Source organism: Leucoraja erinacea, chromosome 1, assembly GCF_028641065.1.
Source record: "Leucoraja erinacea ecotype New England chromosome 1, Leri_hhj_1, whole genome shotgun sequence".
NCBI lineage: Eukaryota > Metazoa > Chordata > Chondrichthyes > Rajiformes > Rajidae > Leucoraja > Leucoraja erinaceus.
In genome coordinates, this window is record NC_073377.1 from 19260049 (window position 1) to 19266417 (window position 6369).

A 6369-nucleotide genomic window follows, 5' to 3' on the forward strand; every position below is an offset into this window, starting at 1 on the left:
GTATAAATAAATGTGACTTGACTTGACTTGACTTGACAATAGCTCAAAGGTACGCAAGGTGATGCAAAAGGAAGTATCCGAGAATGCAGAATGGACTTTGTAAATGGCATTGAGACCCGACAGCTCTTGCATGTTGCCACAGTGGACTATTTCTGTACACTTTACTAATCGGGGACGTGCTTATGTATGGCAATACTTTACTGGACTGTATGTAGGAAAGGAATTTCACTGTGTGTTTGCACATGTGACAATGAAGAAGCATTGAACCATTGAACCTACTTACATACTTACATAATAAAGTGAACAATGTTGAAAGAAGCACTATTATGGTGGGCAGGGAAAGCGTAGAATTTTCTGTCACAAAATGTGAAAGATATATTTTCTAGATGCGCTGGGACGCATCCTCAGTGATGTGACCTGGGGTCATCGGGTGAATGTTTGACAGCACTGGGCCTCTACTCGCTGGAGTTTAGAAGGTTGAGGGCCCACGGATCAGCCCTCTTAATCCAAAGCCACCTGGTGGCTTTCTCTGCGGCTTTGCTTGCGGATTGAATGACCCTCTTCTTTGCCGGCCCCGTAATGCTCAACTGGTTGAGGACTTTGCAGAGTGAGCATCCTGCAAAGCCCCTACAGCCCATCTCTATGGGCTCCTAGTATGTCTTCCATCCGCTGCCCTGGCACATCTACACCAGTTCCTGGTACTTTGCGCGTTTCCTCTCGTTAGCCTCTTCAATACGCTCTTCCCAGGGCCACTGCCAGCTCCAGAATGATCAGCTGTTTTGTCACTTCCGAGGTGATGATCATGTCTGGCCGGAGTGATGTTGCTGTGGAAATCTCAGCTGTTTGCCCAGATCGACGTGCAGCTGCCAGTCGGTGGCTGAGTAGAGGAGGCCCATCCTTGTTTTTGGTTGTGGTCGGGGCTTCTCTCCAGCTTTGACAAAAGTGATTGATTTCTTTGGGGCGTGGTGGTGTTTGCTGTTACTGATGGCAGTGGCTATGCTCTCAGCAACCACCTTGAGCACCTGGTCATGGCGCCACCGATAGCGACCTTCCCCGAGGGTCTTTGGACAGCTGCTGAGGAGATATTCTAATGATCCTCTTCCAGAGCAAAGTGGGCACGAAGGTGTCTCGCTCTTGCCCCAGATGTGGAGGTTTGCTGGGCTTGGTAGGGCATGGTTGAAGAGCTCGGACAAGGAGCCGGACGCGCTGGAAGTCTGCCTGCATGATGTTTGATCAGGTAATCCTGCGCTGCGGTATGCTCTCCCACCTTGTCCACGCTCCCTGTTTCCTGCATAATCTCTTCCGTGAGGCCACTGAATGGGAGCTGCAAGATGTTACTGGTCCCACTAAGTGCAGCACTGTTGAGGCTATGGGGAAGGCCAAGCTACCTGCGAAGAAAGTCACTGATATTTATTTCGAGGGACTCAACTGTGGTCAATTGAACAGCGTAAACCAGCAGATGCCAAAGGACTCAGGGCGGATAGAATGCTGATAGATCCAGGCCTTGAATCTCCCTGGCAGACCTGCCTTGTCGACTTTGGTGAGCCAGGATTCAATGTCTTCGATGGACTTTTGAATGGCGGCAGAATCTTTCAGAGTTGCGTCAAAAACCTTCCCCAAACTCTTGACGGGTTGCTCAGTGATGGAGGGAATAGCAGTTCTGGATAGTAAGAAGTGGAATCTGTCAGTCACCTTCCCCTTCTTCAGTACCATGGACCTTGACTTTGTTGGCTTGAAACTTATCCTTGCCCAGGTGATAAGTTTCTCAAGACCTTGTAGGATCCACTTAATTCCTGGGACTCTGGGACCAATGTTGCGGTGATTCTAAGGTCGCCCATAAAAGCTTTTATTGGGGGCTGTCGTACACTTGGTTAGGGGGCCTCTGCATTCCACCTGGGCTGACGTGGTCCCCATGTTCATGGCAAGAGCAAAAGGAATAACAGAAATGGTGCAGCCCGTTATTATTCCTTTTCCAAGCCGATGCCAGTCTGATGTTTCTGACCCAGAAGTCACCATCAGCCTGAAATTATGGTAATAATCCAGGATCAGGACCTTGATCTTGCTGGAAACATGGTGTCGGTGTAGTGCAAGCTCAACCAGTTTGTGCGGTATGGACCCATAGGCATTGGCGAGGACCAACCACAGAACAACTAGGTTGCCACTGTTTTCATGGGCTTCTCCAATGAGCTGTGTGACTACTCCAGTGTGCTCCAAGCAGCCGGGAACTCCTGGAATCTCACCCTTCTGCACTGAGGGGTCGATGTAGCTGTTTTCGAGCAGAAACTCAGTTAATCTTCGGGAGACAAAGCAGCGAGATTGACCGAAACTGATTGATGTTCTTTGAGTTTTCCTCTTTCTGGATCCAAACTCTCCCCCTTTGCCATACCACCTTCAAGATCTTCCATAGGTGTCGAAGGAGCTCTGGGCAGAGCTTGTACATTATGTAAGGTACACCTCTAGGGCCTGGAGCAGAGGCTGAATGTGCCACCTTGAGTCAACTTCCTTCAGACTCGACTCCCTCAGATTGAACTCTGTAGTTGGGGGGGGGGCTGGGCTGATGAGAGCTTTGTTGGGTTTGGGCTCCTGTTCACTCATTGGATCGCTCAGGGTGTCATGGAGGAAGCGATTTATGTCATCTGTTGAGCACATGGGGTGGCCACTGCGCTTGGCCCCGAGTAATCGCCTGGTAAAGCCAAAGGGATTGGATATGAACGCAACTCGCTTCCTAGCTCGCTCTCTTCCTCTTCTCCTGTGCCACTGCTCTGCGGAGGGTCATAAGCCTTTTCCTTAGGATGTTTCGTAGGTTGGCCAGGGCTTGCTTCTCCTCTTTGGTAGATGTCTTGTTCTGGTTTTTGAGGGTTCGAAGCTCCAGCCACAGTTGATGTATTTTGGTGGCCCTGCGGTTCATGGTGGCCCTGCGGTTCATGGTGGCCCTGCGGTTCATGGTGGGATTGGTGTTACCTTTCTCGCGATGGCCAAATCTTTCTGAGCCAAAGCAATCATAGAAGTTCTCAACACAGACAAAATGTCACAGACTAATCTGTTAAGTCTGTGCAATGATTCTGCAAACTACGCGCAGAAGATATTGCGTGCTTTGAAATTCACTACTAAGGGCGGCACGGTGGGGCAGTGGTAGAGTTGCTGCCTTACAGCGCTTGCAGCGCCGGAGACCCAGGTTCAATCCTGACTATGGGTGCTATCTGTATGGAGTTTGTACGTTCTCAACTTGACCTGCGTGGGTCTTTTATGTGATCTTCGGTTTCTTCCCACACTTTAAAGACGTACAGGTTTTTATGTTGAATGGCTTGGTAAAAAATGTAAATTGTCCCTAGCTTATGTACGATAGTGTTAATGTGCGGGGATCTCTGGCCGATGCGGACTCGGTGGGCTGAAGGGTCTGTTTCCGCATTATATCTCTACACTTAGCTAAACTAAGCTAAATTCAAAGGGATTTCTACTCATGACCTATGCCACTAATTACACGGTGATGATGGCCCTTCGTAATTTTGCCTCATTTAATATATCTTTTCATTCATGCTGGGGCTTTATTGAAACGATTATTAGCATGCATATATTTTAGAAAAGTATTTGGAAACATGCTGGGCAAAGAATAATTTTTGGAAAAGTATTTGCGAAAGTGCTGGGCATTTAATAATTTAACATGAATCTGAACAAGCGGTAATGTTATTACTATTTAGTTGCACTTATAGACAGCAAGAAGCACTGAAATTTACTGGTTTAGAAAAAGTCCAAAGTTAACTTTCTCAACAAATATTGAATAGAAAAACAAACGGAACCAAAAATAATACCTGTAACATTTAATTATCCTGATTGTCCTGAATTTATGTGAAGGTCTACCTAATATTTTCAATCAAAGGATGAAACCAGCTTGGTTCTGAAAAGCATTGATATGCATGGTTTGCACTCTACCTAGATAAGGCCTATCTAGCAAATCTTTGAAAGACGTTGACGTAGATCAATGATTAAGTAATTTAATTCAATACCGATCATCCTGTCTGATTTAGGAATTCAGGTTTTCATTGACTCTGCTGTTGGAGGTCAAATTTTGTTCAGGTGGAATGGACAACAATATTAATTCTGGGCAGACTATTTATTGGACTTTCGTGTGTCTTGGAGTTAGACCATAAGACATGGGATCACAATTAGGCCATTCGGCCCATCTGGTCTGCTCCACCATTCTGATCTATTTTTCTGAATTTCCAATGGTGGGCTGATATTTAGCTGCTTTGCAGCACTCAATGTGAAACTGACAGGAATATCAAATCAATTAGTGTCTCTCAGATAAAGCCTCTCCACATAAGAAATTAATAATTCTGTTTCAAGGAATAATTTATAAGTAATGTAAGGAAAGCAGCTTTAGTGTTTTGACATCTTGAGAATATAGCAGCAGTTATAATTGCAGTAATTATACTGCATCCACTCAATATTGTTCAATAATCTATTTCATGCCAAGTAAATCTATCTGTTGGCTTTTTGACTCGGGCCTAGTCTGACTGAAGATACAGTCAATCCACTGGAGAATCCACCAGGAGATCATAAGATGCCATGCAATATATTTCAGTAATACTGAGCAACGTGAATTTATTTCATGCTTGCATCAGAGTGCATTTACCGAGATTCATACGTTCATAAGTTATAAAGTTACAGGAGCAGAATTAGGCCATTTGGTCCATCAAGTCTACTCCTCCATTCAATCATGGTTGATCTATCTTTCCCTCAACCCCATTTCCCTGCCATTGCCCCATTATCCCTGTCACCCAAACTGATCAAGGATCTCAATCTCCAAGTTAAAATATCCATTAACGACCTCCACGACCTTGTGTGGCAATGAATTCCACCCTCTGACTAAATAACTTCCTCCTCATCTCTGTTCTAAAGGTACGTTCTTTTATTCTGAGGCTATTGCCGCAGGTCCTGGACTCTCGCATTAGTGGAAACATCCTCTCCACATCCACTCAATCCAGGCCTTTCACTATTCACCATTCGGTAAGTTATTGGGCAAATGAAGACATGAGTAAAGGTAGATAAACAAGAGATGGAATAGAAATGTAAGGAATGGAATGAGGATCAGTAATATCCAATCAATTTAGCTAGTTGGGGGTATCTACCCGAGGGATAGGAATGACTGAATTTCTCAGCACATTCAAGGTGCTTGGAATGAAATCTTTCAGCAGTATTTCAGGTGCTCAGACTGTGGCAGGCAGGAATACTGTATGTATAATTGAACTTAGCAGTGGATTTCGACGGCCATTTCTTGAAAAAAAGCTTCCCAAGTGAAATTACCCTCTCGTAAATATGGATAATTAAAATTTATTCAGGCATTTGAGATTTACTCATACCGATAGTGCCTGATTAATACAAATAGCCTGACCTTGGAAACTCCAAGGGAATTAGTTCCAGACTCACATGCGAGAGGCTTCATCAAAATTTGACACGAAAATACCTGCAATATCACTAGACCATTGATGCCTCTCGAGCCAACTCTGTGACTGAAGCACACTTAGCCAAGTGAACACCTTCTCCCGCCTCCACAGATTGTTGGAGCAAATGAAAAAGTAAAATAATTAATCTTTGGAAGAAAACAAAGGCAAAAGCACCTAAAGTGCTTGTAGAATGTCAGTCACAAGCAAACGGCTTCAGGTATCATCGTGTGGGAAGCACTGAGTCACTGCTTGAGCTCTGTGCTGATGCATAACCATGTAACTGCAGGGTATCCTTTGACTTGCTATTTAAAAGTGATGATGATTCATTTCATCTCAGCATTCGGCTTCCATAGCAAACTTTTAAAACAGCAACGGCAAGAGTAATTCTCACAAGGGGAAAGGAGGGCTACAGCCTGGAGGGAGATTTACACCGTTATAAAATGTTGCGAGAGAAGAGAGCATATAATCAATATTAAAGTACAAGGACTATAAGGGGTCCCAAGTCCAGTTAATTGGCAAGAAGCCTTTCTGATGGGCAGTGGTAAAGCCTCCCAAAGAGGTAGAAGAGGAGCATACAAGTTTTAAGCAACCATGTAGCCAACAAAACCAATGCATTGCCTTCAGGATCAATAGGATAGCACATGTTGTTTCATCATGTTACATCAAAATGGTTTTTGAACTTCCACTGGGAGCTCATTCCCCACACCGCCACCACTCTCTGCGTAAAGAATTTTCCCCCTCATATTTACTCCAATTTTTTTTAAAATGATGTCCTCATAGCTGGTCCACATCAACTCTGTACCACTTCCACTGGAGCTTTCCATTTATGTCACAGTGTTAAGTGAAATTATGTGGTCATGAATATGGTTCCAATTTAAAAAAAAAAATGTTTACACATTAAAAATTGATTTAAAAAAGATGTAAA

General features: G+C 44.4%; 1 pseudogene; it reads right to left on the minus strand.

Annotated features, from left to right (window-relative positions):
- Positions 1-488: 488 nt before the first annotated feature.
- Positions 489-6117, minus strand: LOC129698362 (uncharacterized; annotated as a pseudogene).
- Between the last annotated feature and the right edge of the window lie 252 nt (positions 6118-6369).